The 19,704-nt window shown below is 43.5% G+C and overlaps 1 protein-coding gene across 1 annotated transcript in view; it reads right to left on the bottom strand.

Moving 5' to 3' along the window:
• CNTNAP2 (contactin associated protein 2) overlaps positions 1-19,704 on the bottom strand; it is a 2,205,784-nt gene that overhangs the window by 182,094 nt on the left and 2,003,986 nt on the right. The window lies entirely within an intron of this gene.

Raw genomic sequence — 19,704 nt, 5'->3', positions numbered from 1 at the left:
CCCACTTTGGCTGACAGCAAGCTGCCACTACGACATCACTAACTCTGGAGCTGGGAAGAGACCTTCACAGTTGGTCTGCCCACCAGTGTGAACTGCCTCCATCCACAGTCACTGACCCAGTCATTCCAGCAAAATGGCTTTTCCAAGTCCCCATATTGGCAGTTGTCTTAGCTTAGGCTGCTAGAGCAGATTACCATAATCGTGCGTCTTAAAGAACAGAAATCTACCCTCACAGGTTTAGAGGCTATCGATCTAAGATCGAAGTTCCTGATTTTGTTCCTGGTGAGAGTTCTCCTGGCTTGTAGGTATAATTTCTTGCCAAGTGCATACATGGGAGAGAGAGACAAATACAGCTCTCTGGTCTGTTCTTCTAAAGGCACTAATCCCATTATGAAGGCCCCACTCTCATGACCTCATCGAAGACTAATCATTGTCATCCCTCAGTATCCATGGGCTTTGCAGGTGGCCCTAGTGGTAAAGAATACACTTGTCAATGCAGGAGACAGAAGATACTCAAGTTGGGAAGATCCTCTGGAGTAGGAAATGGCAACCCATTCTAGTATTCTTGGCTGGAGAATCCCATGGACAGCAGAGCCTGGCAGGCTACAGTCCATGGGGTCACAAAGAGCTGGACACGACTGAGCAACTGAGCAATGACTAACTCAAAATCCATGGAGGATTGACTCTAGCACCACCCCCTCCTATACCAAAATCAGCTCAAGTCCTTTAAATAAAATGGCATTGTATTTGCATATCCTGAATACTTTAAATCACCTCTAGATTACTTTTAATATCTAATATAATATAAATGCTATATTTATATTATATAAAAATGGTGTTGGTGTGTTGATGGTATACGGCAAACTCAAGTTTTGCTTTTTGGAACTTGCTGGAATTTTTTTTTTTTTTCCCTAATATTTTTGATCCGTGTTTGGTTGAATCCATGACCGTGGAACCTACAGGCACAAATGTCTGACTGTACCACCCATGGCCCCAGCTCCAAAACCGTGGCACTGGGGCTTAGGGCTTCAACATGTGAAACTGGGGGCAGGATGCAGACCTTCAACCCATAAATGCAGGCTTCCTTCTTTTTATCTCCTGCTGCAAACAAACTTCAATATTTGCTTCCTCCTTTCTGCCTTCCAAAGCTCTCTTCTACCTTATCCCGGCTACCCTGGAGCTGGAAAGCTCTGTTCAGCCTCTATAAAATTTAGGAGAAACTTCTGCAGAACAGACACTGCCAGCCCAGCCTCAGGGTCATTAAACTCTTTCATGGCTGAATCCCACTGCTCAGAATGATCGCTCTCATTAACTGTTTTTTAATTAATCATCAAGTAAGGAAGTGAAATGAATTTTATGTGGCTCTGCTCCTGGAGACCTTGGCTGCCACGCCTCTGTGTGTATCCTGGTCCTGAATCAGGCCCTGTTCTTTCCAGGGCAATCTGAAAGGCCCAGCCCGGTTTAAACTTACTTTCTGTTCTGCTCCCAAGGCCCCACTATGCTGAAATACAACCAGTTTTTCTCTTGGCCCTGTATTGGCAAAATCTACTTTTTCTCTCCAAGTGTACCACTCTGAATTTCCCTCCGGAATTTTTTTTATTCTGTTTGTTTGATGTTTTCTTCAATTTACCATAATCATTTTGGGCCAACGACATTGGACCCAGATGGGTTAATGTTCACTTCTACTTATTCTGTCTCCCCAGGTGCATACAGGTCTATTGTAGCCACTTTTCCACCATTCTTTCTAAAGGTCAGGTCACTGCCAGGTCAGTTTCTATGCAATAAGCTTCAAGTGTCTGAATCCACACAAAGGAGAAAAACACCAAAGAAAAAATTTCCTACATTTAACCTGAATGGCATGTGCTTCCCACGAGACACAGGCGTAAAGTTTATTACTGGAAACACATCAATAAACTATATGGTCTATGAGTTGACTGTGTAGGAGCTGGGGGGGCCGTCTCACTTGGAGTTTAAGAGCCAACAGTACTGAACAACTTTACTAGCGTCTTAAACAGGAAGACAGTCTGCCTCCAGAATTTCCAGGGTTGTGCTCCTAAAACCGGTAACAAGCGTTACTGGCGTAAGTGGCAGTTAACAGGTTAGAATGCTTCTGGGAGATGGAGGGAGATGAAGACGCCAAGCAGCAAACTTCTGCTGAGACACGTGCATGGACTTAATGTGGTATAAGCAGAGGGCGGGAATCAAAAGACGGTGGGTTTCAGTCCTGGTGTTGCTGCCATCCTTGGCTCTATGACCCAGGTCAGGAAAATCACTGAATTGCTGTGGACTTTAAAACATGCCCATCTTTAAGATTGAGCCCATGTTGATCTGGCTGGCACCCCCGTCTTTTCCATATTTTCTTCAAATATTTATTAAGAGCTTTCTTTTAAGCCAGGCAGTTCTTTGAGATTTAATAGGCAGTAAATGACACTCACGTTAATCACCAAAAACAGCTGGGATGAATAATTTTAGTCAAGATGGCTAAAATTCAGGGGGGAAGTGGCTGGAAGAAGCTGGTGCAAAAGGGTGTGGCATGTCAAGGATTCTTTTGTATAGAAAGTAATGGGCAGCAGACTTAGAAAACAAACTTGTGGTTGCCGGTGCGGGGGCAGGGGTGTGGAGAGGGATGGTTAGGGAGTTTGGTATGGTCATGTACACACTGCTATATTTTAAATGGATAACCAACAAGGACCTACAGTATAGCACATGGAACTCAGTGTTATGTGCCAGCCTGGATGGGAGGGGAGTTTGGGGGAGAATGGATACATGTGTATGTATGGCCGAGTCCCTTCGATGTGAAATTATCACAACACTGTCAGTTGGCTATACCCCAACAGAAAATAAAAAGTTCAAAAAATTATAGGCCAAAAAAAAAAAAAAAGAAAGAAAGAAAGAAAAATAATGGGTGGCCCTGAAGGGTTTTAAGTAGAGTTGTATAAACTCTACTTTGCAGTTTTAAAAGATCATTCTGGCTGCAGTGTGGTGCAAGGATGGGGGAAGTGGAGAGCATGTCACTCCTAACACTCCTAAACTTAAATTTCATCCCTTTTCTTAACATCTGGGGTATCATTTGGGGGGGGGGGAGTCACTAGAGCCATTTCAGAGAATCTGTGAATGTTCTGAAATGTCAGGCAAAAGTGAGCAAATGTGTATGCACTTTTCGGGGGGAGAGGGTTAATAGTTCTAATCAAATTTCATGACCCCAACTCAGAAATTTAAGGAGAAAATAATAAAAAGGAGTCCACTCATTAATCACCATTGTTAAGCTGGGCTTATGAGGCGCTGACTCAGCCCCTGGAACGCCCTGCCCTGCCCTCCTTATCCGACCCTGCTCCTTCCTGGGAGCATCTCCCCAGCTCTGCTGTGGTCTTGCCTGGCTGGGTTTCTGGCGTCGTCACCTCCACTTCCTCCTCATCCCCTGCAGGCTGGTCCTCACTCACTGCCCCGGTCAGGATACACACCCAGCCCTTGCTGTGAGCCCCATGCCATGCACAGAGCTCCTCCAGGTGCCCCCCCAGCTGTCTGTCATAACTTCAGTCCAGCAAGTATTGCCTTGTTTGCTTTGAATCAGTAGACACTTCTTGGAATCTTACTCTGTGTTAGGCCCACGCTGACAACAAGAGCAAAGGTATCCAGACTTTTCCCCCAAAGGATCCACAGTTGGTTGGGAGACAGAGGAAACACATCAGGGAAATGGAGCTTGAGGTTTAGAATCACGGAGTGTGGGGGGGCCCGGACAGCAGGAAGTGAGCGGGGCTCTCTCTGGGGTGGGTGATTGATGGGCCGGAGGAGGCACTCAGAAGGGGACTCTGAGTTGGGTCCCGACAAGTGAGGGCATCTCAGTAAGACGCACAGGGCGGCCAGGGTGCTCCCGGGAAGGAGAAGATGGGCGTGATGAACAAAGCTTGGAGGAACGCAGCCGCATGGGATCTGGAGCTTCTGTCTGAGTGTGGCGGCCTCTTGCACTTTAGAAAGATACGTTTGACGCCAAGTCTCAGAGATGCTGACCTCATTGTCTGCGGAAAGGCCTGCCTGTTGGTATCTTTCAGTTGTATTTCAGCACCTCCTGGGAAGACGCTGGTGTTAATCCATGTTATCAATGGAACCCCACTGAGGTAGTGAGGTCTAACTAGGTGTCAAGGGTGGGCTAATGGGTGGGAAAGAAGGCAGGAGAGGGGCTGTGAAGGGTGTTGAGTCACTTGTTTTTAAAGATCTAGAAGAATGATATACTTCAAAAAAATGTCAAATTTACAGAAAAATTTCAGATTAGTACAAAGAACTCCCCTATCCCACATATCCAGACTCCCGAACTTTTAACATTGCACCACATTTCTGTGAACACACACACACACATAGGACACATATGTAAACCCAGACACGGGCTTCCCTGGTGGCTCAGTGGTAAAACACCCACCTGCCAATGTAGGAGACGCAGGACTGACCCCTGAGTCAGGAAGATCCCCTGGAGAAGGAAATTGCAACCTGCTCTGGAATTCTTGCCTGGGAAATTCCATGGACAAAGGAGCCCCGAGGGCTACAGTCCAAGAATCACAAAAGAGTCAGATACGACTTGACTTAGTGACTAAATAACAGCAATACACACACACATCGCCAGGCTCCTCTGTCCATGGAATTTTTCAGGCAAGAATACTGGAGTGGGTTGCCATTTCTTTCTCCAGACACACACACTCACACACAAAGACTAATTCCTGAATCATATGAGAGCAAGCTAAGTCAAGAAACCAATGTTAACACAACAATGTTGTCCCATTTCCAGAAAAAAAAATGTATATACAGATACAAATACTTATATACACACAAATAGTTTTGGCATCATCTTGAGGCTATGCACACGTATGCATATAAACATTTCCACAGAGAAAGATTTATGCAAGTAAGTAGGTAATGTATGGGGTCCACCTGACCTCTTTCATCCTGGGAAGGAGGAGGGGGAGAGAAAGGGAAGGAAGGAGAGAGAAAGGGAAGGAGAAGAGGGACAAGGACCTGGGGAGTTGAGCGCCTTAGTTACACGTCTGGATCCTCACTAGAAGGTGAGCTTCTCAGGGTGAAAATTTGCCTGGTAGTCTCAGCCAGCCCTTGACCTCCAACAATAAATATTTTTTCATTAGGCTGAACTGAATTTGAATTTTTAAAGAGCAACAGTATATTCTTTAACTAGTTGGTCCACACCGGCCTTCCTTAGTTGAAAAATATTCAGTTTCATTCCCTTTGTAAAGTGGATTTCTTGAGAGAAATGCCATTCCATCAACTGAGACATAGTCATTAGTTAAAATAGAAGTTTGTTCACAAGAGTCTTATAAGATGCCTTTAGGGTAATGTGTCCAAAAGAATTAAATGACTTATAGCTTAGGAGATGGTCTTAATTCTTACTGCTTTTTCTCCCTCTTATTAGCTTAATAAACATGACATTTTTTCATTTTTTGACAGATTGGTCACTTGCTTGAACAGTTTTAAAGGTCAAGTTGTCCCCAATCAAATGCCTCTTTTTATCTCTGCTCTGCGAACTTCATTGTTTGCTATGAAGCAATGGCTGTTAGGAATTACATTATCTGTTTATTTGTATATTTATTTACACACATAATTTGTGCCTGCTCCAGATATGCAGAACATTCTATTGATTCTATTTATGCTTTAGCAAGTTGCTTCTTCTTTGCTCTAACACTGCACATGCCATACTTTCTTGCTTGCTCAGCTGATCTGAAGAGCCAAATAGAATTCTTGACCATAAGGGTCCTTGAAGACAAGCACTGCTTTTAATTCACTGTGGTGGCTGCAGAATCTAGTGAAAGGAGGCACTCTCAGAAAGTTTGTTGGTTCAGTGAGTACACTTGCGAATTGGAGCCAGATACACATTTACATGCCAGAAGGAAACAGGCTTCCATGAATTCCTGCTATGTGTCAGTCACAATGGGCAGTTTTCAAATACTATCTAATTTAATTGAACAGCAACATTTTTGAGATGGATGCTAGCATCCTAATTTTACAGACAAGGTAACTTAGATCTTGGGGAGTAATTTGCCCAACATCACTCTCTTACTCAGAGAGGGAGGGTCAAATACAGACCTTTCGGACTTCAAATCCTGTTCTCTTTTCCTACCCCGCTGCCTTGCCTAGTTTATGCAAGTTCTGTCACATGTATTCATAGAAATCTACAAAGTAATTTGTTCACCAGCTTATTGTTCAGGAAGTTTAAAAGGAAACCATCAGGTAACCACTGAAGTTTATTACTCCAAACATAAAACTACAACTGACTCTTTAAGGTAATAAAATTCTGTTTTCTCTACCAGCTGAAACCTTAATAGGAAAGAACAACCAGAAAATCTGCAAATGACTGAATACTTAGGATGAGCTTTTGTTAACATTAAAATCATTTCTACTTTGATTTTAAAAAAACACATCTGAAAGTCGTGGTTGATTGAAGGATTTGAGGAACTCACATATACATTTCCTGAAATCCAAAGCCATTCCCATTTGATGATTTTTTTTTTAATAATAAAAGGAGGGCATAGGACATCTCTGGTGGTCTAATGGTTAAGAATCCACCTGTCAATACAGGGGACACAGGTTAGATAACTGGTCTGGGAGGATCCCACATGCTGTGGGGCAATTAAGCCCAGGCACCTCAACTACTGAGTCTGAGCTCTGGAGCCCACGAGCCATGACTAATGAAGCCTGTGCTAGAGCCCTAGAGCCCAAGCTCTGCAACAAGAGAAGCCACCACAATGAGAAGTCTGTGCACCACGACTAGGGAGTAGCCACTGCTAACTGCAACTAGAGAAAGCCCGTGTGCAGCATCGAAGACCCAGCACAGTCGAAAATAAATTAAAAAAAAAAGTAGAGTGCATTTTTTGAAACATTAAACAAGTTGTTTCCTTGACCAAGGAAGGTATATAGAATGACTTTGCTTATTATTCCTCCTTATCGCAGCCATTTTGTCTATGTGGCTACATTATTGGGTATGTTAATTAAGCCTTGAGATGTGTTGACATGTTCTACCCAGCCCTGATCTGTCCTTCAGCCAGCAGAAACCCTTCACAAACCATCTGCCATCTTTAGAAGACACGCCACACTGTACAGGCAGCTTTAATGTGGGTCGGCTATCCTGGCTGGAGTCTCACTGGTCAGATGGGAAGTGGCCTCCTGTGGACAATGCTGATGGTTACATAAACAGAGTGATTTAAAGAAACTCAACTAGGGCTGTTGTCTTGAATGTATGAAGTATTAGAAACTAGTGGTGATCTACTGCATGCAACACAAGAACTTGGTTATATCCCAGTACAGTTATCTGTATTTGCTTGGGCTCCAAAATCACTGTGGATGGTGACTGCAGCCATGCAATAAAAAGATGCTTGTTTATTGGAAGAAAAGCAATGACAAACCTAGACAGCATATTAAACAGCAGAGACAACACTTTGCTGAAGTGAGATAGTCAAAAGGTTGGGATAAAGGTTGGGATAGTCAAACCTATGGTTTTTCCAGTCGTCATGTACAGATGTGAGAATTAGACCACAAAGAAGGCTGAGTGCTGAAGAATTGATGCTTTTGAAAAGTGGTGCTGGATAAGACTCTTGAGAGTCCCTTGGACAGCAAGGAGATCAAACCAGTCAATGCTAAAGGAAATCAACCCTGAACATCCATTGGAAGGACTGATGTTAAAGTTGAAGCTCCAATACTTTGGCCACCTGATGGAAAGAGCTGACTCTGGAAAAGACCCTGATGCTAGGAAAGATTGAGGGCAAAAGGAGAAGGGGGCAGCAAAGGATGAGATAGTTGGATGGTATCACCGTCTCAATGGACATGAGTTTGAGCAAACTGGGAGAGAGTGAAGGACAGGGAAGCCTGGCGTGCTGGAGTCCATGCGGTCCCAGTTGGATATGTCTTAGCATGTGAACAACAACAACAAAAATGCTTTTTGAAATAAAAAGATGTTTACTGAAAACTGCTAATGATGCCACCCGGAATCCAGAAGTGGGCAGACCAAAGGCCACTGGGCTCCTCCCCAGGCCAGGAGCTGCCTTTATGTTGAGTGTGTCTTTTGGTTTGCAAGTGACCTCCCTGGCTTTGTTTTGCAAGGCTTGTCACTTGTTTCTGTGACAACTAGACTTAAATACTAATTTTCTCATTAAATAGATTCAGAATGCAGTAATTTCAAAGGTTTTCTCACCCTAACCCACAGTTGGTAATCAACATATACATATACTGATGACCAAAAGTTCCTTGAGAGCAAACACTGCATTTTAGTTGATTTTGTATCTCCAGAGTCCAACACAACACCTGGCACATATCAGGTATTTAACACACATTTGTCGAGTTAATGAGCTTCCCAGGTGGCTCCGTGGTAAAGAATCTGCCTGCCAGTGCAGAAGACTCAGGTTTGATCCCTGGGTTGGGAAGATCGCTAGGGGAGGAAATGGCAACCCACTCCAGTATTCTTGTCTGGAGAATCCCACAGACAGAGGAGTCTTGTGGGCTACAGTCCATAGAGTCACAAAGAGTTGGACATGACTGAGTATGCTTGCGGAGAAGGCAATGGCACCCCACTCCAGTACTCTTGCCTGGACAATCCCATGGGCAGAGGAGCCTGGTGGGCTGCAGTCCATGGGGTCGGGAAGAGTCGGATATGACTGAGCAACTTCACTTTCATTTTCCACTTTCATGCATTGGAGAAGGAAATGGCAACCCACTCCAGTGTTCTTGCCTGGAGAATCCCAGGTACGGTGGAGCCTGGTGGGCTGCCGTCTATGTGGTCGCACAGAGTTGGACACAACTGAAGCGACTCGGCAGCGGCGGAGCATGCATGCATGTGCTGTTGAATTAATAAAGAGATTACCAAGAGAAACAGGTCACCAGCCCAGGTGGGATGCATAAGACAAGTGCTCAAGCCTGGTGCACTGGGAAGACCCAGAGGAGTCGGGTGGAGAGGGGGGTGGGAGGGGGGATCGGGATGGGGAATACGTGTCAATCTATTGCTGGTTCGTGTCAATGTATGACAAAACCCACTGAAAAAATAAATAAATAAATAAATTAAAAAAAAATAAATAAAGAGATTAATGTTATCATGAACCAGTTTTGGCCACAGTCAGATTTTTTTCATTTATAACCCTTTCTATCTCCCTGCAAAGAAAATCCTAGACATGTTGGCAGTGTATTTCTAGCTCCATCTATAATTTTTGAGGATAGTTTCATTAAAGAAGATAGAATGTGGGATAAAAAGCAAAGATTCACCTCAAAAAAGCCAGGAAACAATTGGCAATCCATGCATTTTTTTTTTTTTTTGAGAAAATAAGTTCAGGATTATGAACTTTCCAGAGTTTCAGAAAATGAGGTTGTCATTAAAAAGTTGTATTTTGCTTGCATTTTGGTAGAAGAAGGAAAGAAAATAAGAGAAAGAAGTAGAAATAAGAAGAGGAAAAAGGCAAAAGAAGAAAAAGAATACATTTGGGCCACTCCCTCAGTGCACTGTTATATGTGGCCTTGAATGATGGATGCCCCCATCACAGCAAGAGCCCTCCTGAAATCTTTGTGTATATACTTGTAATATGTCTGGGGAAATTAACATTTGGGGGCATTTGCCAGCTCCTCTTTTCCTTCCACTTCAATGAGAACAATATTTTCAAGTGAGGAGACAGCTTCAATTACAAAACTGACAACTAAAATTTCACTTTAATATTTTTTTCCCCTCTATTCTTCAAGCATGGCCCTCTTTTTGCACCACATCGGTGGAAAAAGAATGAATGTACTCATTGCTGTGTGAAATAAATTTACTTTTATATGAAGTAAGTTAAAAATATTTGTAAGAGGTTTTCTATGTGGATCTATAGTTCTCTCTCCATGTATAGAAAATCAACCTCAAAATGGTTTCCAGGAAACCTGTGTGTGTGCACATGTGTCTGTAAATATATATGCATATATTTTACCTAGAAATTATGTATGAGTGCGCGTGTGGGAACACACACACATACTTTCGGGAACACTGGGAATGGTTTCTGAGAAGCACTTGGGGCTTAGTGACCTGTCCTGCTTGAATTTGCCTGGCGGTTTATTTGCTGCCCTGCCCTCTGATACAAAGGAAACCACAAAAGTGCTCCTGGAAAGCAGGACAGAGGCTGAGGCCGGGGTGGATGGCACTGCACCTGAGATGCTGTGAATGCTCAGAATTAAGGATTCACCTTCCCTGATAGCTCAGTTGGTAAAGAATCTGCCTGCAATGCAGGAGACCCTGCGATTCCTGGGTTGGGAAGATCCACTGGAGAAGGGAACGGCTACCCACTGAAATATTGTTGGGCTTCCCTTGTGGCTCAGCTGGTAAAGAATCTGCCTGCAATGCGGGATACCTGGGTTCGATCCCTGAGTTGGGAAGATCCCCTGGAGAAGGGAAAGGCTACCTATTCCAGTATTCTGGCCTGGAGAATTCCATGGACTAAGCACTCCATGGGGTCACAAAGAGTCGGACGTGACTGAGCGACTTTCACTCACTCACTCAAGGATTTGCCAAAGGCTCTGTGCTGTTTTCAACACTCAGGATAATTGTTTCAAGAAACACAGTCTAAAGGCATGGCTTTCTGCTATTTGAAGCCTTTGATCTCATGTCTAAGGCAGAGGGCCCTGGCTTGGGAAGTGAGACTGTCCCTGTTCCCAAAGATGTGTTTGCCTTTTCTGCTACTAACAGTCTCCTCCAGAAATATAGCTCAATGGCCACATACATCAATTTTTTAAAACTATGATGTTTCCCTGCCTATTGTCATTTCTTTTGTTCCATAGGTTGGGGAAAGGTTAAAATAATCACTTCTCCTTTTTTCAATAGACCCAAGTGTAAAGAAACATCTGCAAATATTCCCTGGTTCTAATGGTGCCTTTGGGTTTAGAAATAATGGTGGCCATGGACAGTGATTTAAAATGCACACTGCAGCCCATTCCTGATCTCATTCTAATGGGAGCCGACCCTCTGGGGGAGGGTGGGAAGCCTAACTGCATACAAACCAGCTTTCACTTAACTGGTTTGTCTCCTGAGGATGAGGGAAACCAACTATATGAGTTTTCCCATGTCTATGGGAAAAAAAGGAAACTTTCGAAGACAATCTGGTTTATTCAGTCAGGAAATTTTTTAAAAAGTAAGTTTTTGTGCTTGACAACTGGAAGAAGTGGAACACAATGGTGTAAAAATTCAACTTCAGATCTGAGGCTAGTGAGCATTATTAGATAATGGTTATGAGCTCAAAAGGCAGTGAGACTTAGGGTCAAACATAAGCAGCAGGGTGAAGCGAACCCTCACAAATCAAATAGGTTAACTGGAGCGCTGGATGCTTTGAGACTTCAGGCCAAGTCTCCTTTCTCTTGCCTTCTTAGGCAAGACCCTCTCGCCTCTCTTTTTTAGTGATGACAGTGAAGGCACATGCCAGCCACAGCTCTGATCATCAAGAATACTCTTTCCAAAAGACATTTTGCTTTTAAATTGTTTTATACTTACATTTGCATATAAATCTGATATCCTGAGAGTTTATTTCCAGTTAAATGAAGAGGTATAACATAGAGCCAACTCATGAATAGTTGGGGGATGATGACTTCTGCACCTCCACTGACGCTGGGAGTTGGGGTACCACTGCCAACATCGAATCACATCACCTGAATCCAAGGTGTCTCCCCATTTTCTTTAAAGTTCAGAGTTAGTGACAGGGTCTACCATTTACGGGGAGTTAGGAGCTATGCTATTGCTTTTGAACTGTGGTGCTGGGAAGACTCTTGAGAGTTCCTTGGACAGCAAGGAGATCAAACTAGTCAAACCTAAAGGAAATCAACACTGAATATTCATTAGAAGGACTGATGCTGAAGCTCAAGCTTCAATATTTTGGCCATTTGAAGCGAACAGTCTACTCATTGGAAAAGACCCTGATGCTGGGAAAGATTGAGGGCAGGAGAAAGGGGCGACAGAGGATGAGATGGTTAGATAGCATCACCAACTCAATGGATATGAGTTTGAGCAAACTCTGGGAGACAGTGAAGGACAGGGAAGCCTGGCGTGCTGCAGTTCATGGGGTCATAAAGAGTTGGACATGATTTAGTGACTTAACAACACCTTGAGATACAGGCTATTATTCAGATTTCACAGATGAGGGGATGGGCCTCAGAGAAGATGAATAACTTGTTTACAGTTTTACATCTAGCAAGTTCTTACTATTAACTGCTAAGCTGTATTGTCTTTCAATGTTTTCTATTCTTACCTGATCTGAAAAAGCAATGTAGCATTTTTCTTTAAAAAAAAAAAAAAAAAGACTCTGGAGGGTGGTAGCATGATAGGTGTGTTATGAAGGTTTGGAAGACAGAGGGCTATGGTTCTGACGTAAGAGGAGTCTCTGAAACGCTCTACATCAGTGCTGTTCAATACAAATGCAGTGTGAACCACATGTGCTGTCTTAAATTTCCTGTAGCCACATTAAAAACAGTCAGTTACTGTTGATAACATCACATGTAATTCAGTATATCCAAAGTACTATTGTTTCAAAATGTAATCTATATAGAATAATTAGACCGTTTTACATATATCCTTTAATTCTAAGTTTTCAAAATCTGTAAGTGTCTTGTGCTTCTAGCACATCTCAATTTCAACTATCCCCATAAAATGCTCAGTAGCCACACCTAGCTGGTGGTGACCACACTGGTCAGTACAGCTCTTGGGTATGAGAGGGGAAAATCAAAGCACTTGCCAATGTCAGCTGTCTTCTCCAGCCTCTGGAGCAGTGGTTAGTGTGTGCATTAGAATCCATTCAGGAAGCTTCTTAAGTACACATATGCCTACATTCTATCTCAAACCATTAAGTCAAAATTCCTGGGACTAGCCTCTGGACATGCCTGAGCAAACAGCAAATTGAAAGCTCCCATTTCCAGTTCAAATTTCTTAGAGTGAAAAACACCATGAACTTGCTAGAGCTGAGCCCTCTACATAATCTCTTTCAGGAATCTGGGAAGCTGCTACCTGGAAGATTCTAGCATTTAGGATCCTGCTCACTTCTTTCCTTTAAACACTTGAACAGCTGGCTGGAAAATTGTTTGAGTTTTTCTGAGTTTAAGTGATGCGATGGAAAGAAGAGATCATTTAGCCAGAGTGATCATTTCATAATGTACGTCATACCACGTCAGTCCTTTGCTCAAAACCCTGGAAGGCATGCCCATCTCCTTCTAAGCAGAAGCCACTCCCCTGCCAGGACCCACCAGACAACAAAATCCACTCTCCATTCCAGTTCCCAGTCTCATTAGTTTCTTCACTCCATTTCCTTCTCTTTCCACTGCTAGTCATTCTGCTCCATCCCCGACAGTCTCCTGTGTGCCCTGAGCACCCCCACAGGCTAAGAGATGGCACCCAGGCATCAGTATTTTCAAGAAGTTATGCCAGCCTGGGGGAGAGACACTCACACAAGACAGTGTGTGGATCACACAGCCGCCAGGCTGTCCTCCTAAACATGCTCTCTCTCGGCTTCTTCTTTTTTTTAATTTTTAAAAATGTATTTAATTGAAGTCTAATTACTATACAATATTGTAGTGGTTTTTGCCATACATTGACATGAATCAGCTATAGGTTTACATGTGTTCCCCATCCTGAACCCCCCTCCTACCTCCCTCCCCTCATCTGAGCTCCTGCTAAGCTCTGAGCAGCAGAGAATTCAAGTCACACTTGGTAGCTAGCAGCTGGAATACAAATACTCTCTGGATTTTCAATCACCAGCTAAGACAAGGGTGGGGTTGGAATGTTCTCGGGAGGGTCCAGGTGGCTAACAAGGATGCATCTGAAAAGATGACCTCCTTATATTACTATGGGCTTCCCAGGTGGTGCTAGTGGTGAAGAACCCAAATGCCAACGTTGAAGGAGATGTAAGAGATGAGGGTTCAACCCTTACGTCAGGAAGATCCCTGGAGGAGCGCATGGCAACCCACTCCAGTATTCTTGCCTGGAGAAGCCCCACGGACAGAGGAGCCTGGCGGGCTACAGTCCATAGGGTCGCATAGAGTCGGAAATGACTGAAGCGACTCAGCGCACATGTATGTATGTTACTATAGACCTGGGCCCAGGGAGCAGCTTGAAGTAAGAAACAAACATCCTCAAAAAACTATTAGGATCTGCTACAGCTTGGGGAGGACACTTCTGTTCACAACCATCACATCTGTAGAGTACGGCTGAGATATTTTAGCTGGGGAGGTTTTAAAGTGGCTTCAGCAGACAGCGTCTTACCTCAATGATTAGGAAGAAGCTCAGGGAAGCACCGGAGCAGTCACTTTAAAGCATGTAAGGCAACTAAAAATCTACACTAGCTACCTGATTATTTAGAAACCTTTATAAAATTTATACCTTTTTTCCCCCCTACTTCTTGGATAATTTCCCATTGCCAAACCTATCATCTCAAATACAAAATGCAATGAGCTTCCCTTCCCTGACCTGAGGCTTCAGAAGACACAGAACAAAGACAGTAATCTACCACCCAGGGGTGCTGGCTCTGAGTAGCAGACAGCCAGTCTAGTTACGAAAAGACTCCGAGGCTGGAAAAGATTGAGGGCAAGAAGAGAAGGGGGTAACAGAGGATGAGGTGGTCAGATGTCATCACCGACTCAGTGGACATGAGTTTGAGCAAACTCTGGGAGATGGTGAAGGACAGGGACGTCTGGCAGGCTGTAGTCTGTGGGGTCACAGGGGCAGACATGACTGAGCGACTGAACAAAAACAAACCTGGTGACATGGGCTTGGGACAACCCTTTCCAGTCCAGCCGTCATCAGTCTCATCGGCCAACTTGATATTGTTCCCTTAATGTGCGGGTCGGGAGTCTCACTCAACAGCTACTGCCAGGTCGGGATTTGTGCAGGAAAAGGATACAGGGCTCAGGTTCCAGTGGCTCTGGCTGGAAATAACCTTTTAGCTTTTCCAGAGCCTCAGGGAAAACACAAGTGATGACCACACAAATGGAATGTGAAGAACTCATCTCTCCTGTGCAGGATGGAGGGGGCCCTCTGGGACAAGACTGATAGGGATCCCAGTTTTAAATGAGTTTTGCAGGTGGGATGTTTCAGTGGCTTTGCTAAGCTCTGCCTCTTTCCATCAGACTTGGTTTCAGGAAGGCAGCTGCTATAATGACCCTTGGCTGATGGAGTAAGGGAAGCTGTCAAAGGGCTCATGACTGTCAGGATGGCTGAAATGCTTGCTTTTAATTTTTCTTTTTTTGTGTGTGTGCATTATTGCAATGATCAGAAAAAGAAATTGTTGCCCTAAATGAGACATGTTCTGTTGATGGCAGTAGCTTAGATTGAACTCCAAAGATTTATTTTGTACGCTGGCTGTTGTTTTGCTGTGAAAAATGTTAAAAAGAAAGGATTGACATTTTAGCTTTGTTTCTGAGATTTCAAAAGAATTGTTTTAGAGAGAATTTTTCCTGTTGGGTAACATTTTTTTGGGGTGGGGGTTACTGCTGCAGGCTTTTTATTTTGTTTTTTCCTTAATATATAGTTTCAGAACTATATACTATATTGAAGGTCTTGCACTACATTTTTTTTCAAGTAATCATCCATATGTGGATAAATAATCACAACAATTAGGGAATAATTCTAGAATAATAATTCTAGAACTGGGTTCTAGATCAAGAAATTCTGATGTCAAAATAAAAACCAGACCCAAGTTATTTTAAAAATGTATTTTTGGAGAGAGATACACATTTTCAGTGCTGGTGTAGGTGAATGCTATTGGGAGTGAATTTATGGTCAGTTTTCCGTGTAAAAGAATAATTTTCCCTATGAATAAAATCATATTTAATGATGTACATTAAGCCAGTAGCACATGTACAAAACTTATGCATGAATATATAAGTGAAGGTATGTTAAGTAGGGACTCATGCTTAACATTTTTTTCCTTAGGAATGTGCACTCAAGGAGTCAGGGATGCTCTGTGTAGAAATGAGAGCCCCCCTCCCAGGGGCTGTTCCCTGCGTCCCTCTGCGGAGCCTGGATTCTGGTGCAAGCTGGCAGACTCCAGGAAGGACCTGCCCAAGAGAGCAGCTCATCACCTCCTGTGAGAATCAAGGCTCAGTGGTTAAGGGGACGGGGGTGACAGCTGGATTGTGTGGTTCTGTGCCCAGTAGCTCCGTCATGTCCAACTCTTCGTGACCCCATGGACTGTAGCCCGCCAAGCTCCTCTGTCTGTGGGGTTTCCGAGGCAAGAATACTGGAGTGGGTTGCCATTTCCTTCTCCTGGGGATCTTTCCCACCCAGGGATGGAACCTGCGTCTCTTATGTTTCCTGCATTTGCAGGTGAGTTCTTTACCACTAGCGGGATTGTAGACGTCCAAATCCTTGCTCTGACGTTTAGATAGATAACCTGGGGCAAGCTACTTAATTTCTCCACACATCAACTTCTCGCGTTCCTAAAATGGGTCCAGTCAAACTACCTCCCTCCTTGGACGCTTGTGCAAGTGTGTGAAGTAACACACGTAAAATGCTCAGTCGGGGCCGCACACCATCACCACTAGACTTCCGGGATCGCCCTTGCGAGGAGCCAATCACCGCCCTGCTCCTAAACCCCTCCCTCTACCACTTCCTGCCGCATCTCTATGTCCCACCTCCTGTCCTGTTCCCCGGAGGGGTGAGTTTCTAAATTCAGACCCATCTCCTTCCACTTCCTGCCTCTAGTCCTTCCCAGTCTTGCTGCTTGAGATCTTCCATGATTGGCCACATCAGAGATTAGAAAAAATATCTAATTAATGGCTGATTTATTTCATCTGGAATTAAGACGTGAGACATTTGAACTGTATTTTCAAAATACGGTTTCTCTTGCTGGATCTTGACGTTCAAAAGCAATTTTAGGGACCTCTAGTTATGATTGCTCTTTGGGGTGAGTTAGTCAATTGATTCTGAAATTGGTCAGCTCGGAAAAATGAATCGTATCTGTGTCCGCAAATGGGAGGTTCTCCTAGAAGCTCTTTTAAAATGCTAAAAGAGCTAAATGCTAAAAATGCTAAGATAAATCCAGTTTATGCTTTTGCTTTCAGTTAGTGCTTGCAAAGCCGACAGTGACCAGGTGCAATGACCAAAACCAAACTGATTGGCTTTGACAGGTCCAATGTCGATGCCGGTGCTTTTTGATAGGCATTTCTAAACTCCCGCTGTCCTGGCGGCTCAATGTGGTGCATCTGTAAGATCCTGTGCCCTGAATGCCTGAGCAGCCTTGCTTTTCTGCCCATGGTCTTTGTTGTGATTTGAGTATTCTGGAAATATTAGTGATGTCTCAGAAAGGAGTTTCACCAAGAAAATGGGGAAATAAAACTGATCTTCAGGTGCCCGGAACAATGTTATGAGGGTCTCAGTTACAGGATATAGTAAAATTCTGACTTGGATTATTTAATGAATATCAGTTTTGGAGTTATTCCATCACTATGAAGTTCTGATTTTAAAAAATAACATGGGGACTTCTCTAGTGGTCCAGTGGTTAAGAATCTGCCTTGAAATGTAGTAAACATGAGTTCGGTCCCTGGTCTTTGGGGAATTAAGATCCTATATGCCACGGAGCAACTAAGCCCGCATGCCACCACTAAGACTCAATGCAACCAAAAAAAAAAAAAAAAAAGAAGAAAAAGAAAAAAGAAACAAAAACTAAGACCTGATGCAGTCAAATAAATAAATAAATAACCCAAACAAACAAAAAGTCACATTAAAGAAGCAGGAAAAGTCTTTGTGATATATCATTGTGACAACTGACTACACAAATGGAAACAAGACCAACAGTATTTAATAAAGTGGATGCTCATCTAGCCTGGAGGATAACTAGTTACAGTTTAGGTTGTGAACTTAACCCTGGATGGAAGAAAACTCTGAAAAGTCTACTACAACTTCTATGGAAATAACTTTCACAATTTTTATTTTGTTCCTAAATTGGCTTCTTGCTTTCTTTTTCCCTTATTTGTTCTTAGGGGCGGGGAGCTCACATTAAAAATAAACATTTCCCAAACTTGGAAATTCAACTGAAAGCTGGTTCTAGAAAATGCCCATTCATCAAATATTTACAGAGTACCTACTTCGAGCCAGGCACTGTGTTGGGGGTTGAGGACACAGGGATGAAAAGATATCAGCCCTGGTCTGAGGATTTCTCAGTCAGACAGGTTGAAGGTTATTTCAGGGGTTACGAATATAAGAAAGAGAAAGAAAGTGTTAGTTGTGTCCAACTCTTTGCGACACCCATGGTCAGTAGCTCGCCAGGCTCTTTTGTCCATGGAATTCTCCAGGCGTGAATACTGGAGTGTGTAGCCAATCCCTTCTCCAGGGGATCTTCCTGACCCAGGGATCAAACCTGGGTCTCCTGTATTGCAGGCAGATATTTTACCATCTGGGTCACCAGGGGAGCCTAAGGCTTCAGGGGCCCAGAAGAGGTCTTGATGGAACTCACTATCAGAGGAGTCTGCGACTCCAGCCAATCTACTGGGTGCTGACCATGTACTCTATAATATGGGGTCTCTGCTGTCCAGGACCCTGAGATAACTGGGGGAGGGGGATGAGACTAATAAGGGAGACAGGATAAGATGAGATAATACAAATGATATGAGAGAAGATAGTTTGTTAGTAAATGTGAAGCTCGTTCACACATGGCACAGATCACTCAAGGCTGGACTCATCTTGAAAGGCATCTGGAAGGTGCCTTGGAACAATGCCCCTATGGAACAGGTCACTCTGGAGCAGGCAGAGGATGAGGGGAGGTCACTCCACGTGAGGCAAATAGGAACAAGAACCAGAACTGGTAAGGGCTCTAGTGGTCTGGGAACTCTGAGCATGGGTGGAGCTCGGGTGGGATACAGTAGTGATGAACCGTGGGAAATGAGGTGGGCCAACCCAGCTGCAGCAGGAGGTGCATCCTGGCTCAGGGCAGAGGAGATGCACAGAGATGGTGGATGGTGGAGAGTGTCGGTACCCAAGCCAGGCGGTGGCTTGGGAGATGCCCCAGCACCAAGCTGGGGTTAGAAGACCTGAAGTTTGGTTTAGGTTCTGCCACCTCCAACTACAGAAATCTTTCTAGGTCCCAGAGTCCTCATCAGGGCCCCATTAAGGCCTTTTGGGTGCCTGGGCACATTTGTCCTTGTGGACATTTTTCTCCCTAAAAAATTATAAAAGTTCATATTTTACAACTGTGTTGGTATAAAGATGAATACACTCATATATCAAAAATAGCTTCTTAATCCTAAAAGTTCGTTTTTTCTTACAATTCTTATAAGAAATGAACATATTTTTGTGGGACTCTAACGGTGCTGTGGCAGTGTGCCCATCCAAGCTAATGACTGAGCTGGCTCTGGTTCTCATCTGTACCCTGGCGGGTGGAATGGAATCAAAGTCTAACATCAGTACCTTCTTCTAAAAGCCTGTAATTTGGTGCTGACCTCTCAGTCTGCACAGTATGGTCAGGCTGGTATTTTCAAAGCTTAATATTTGATCTGAAAACAACTGTATGGGTAAAATATTTGCAGGAAAAGGAAAGATAATGATTGAATTTTTAGGTAATTTAAAAATAGGTGAAAATCCTTACTTGAAAAACATTTTCATTAAAAGAAAAATAATCTTCATTAAAAAAAAAGAACCATTAGATTGTTTTTTAAAAGAAATTTGTGCTCGTTATGAAAAACTTAGCACCAAAAAGGTGCAAATAACTTACAATCTCCTATGCTACTTTT

Source organism: Cervus elaphus, chromosome 18, assembly GCF_910594005.1.
Source record: "Cervus elaphus chromosome 18, mCerEla1.1, whole genome shotgun sequence".
In the NCBI taxonomy this organism is placed as follows: domain Eukaryota; kingdom Metazoa; phylum Chordata; class Mammalia; order Artiodactyla; family Cervidae; genus Cervus; species Cervus elaphus.
The sequence above is the reverse complement of the archived record's forward strand: the minus strand, read 5'-3'. Positions and strand labels throughout refer to the sequence as shown.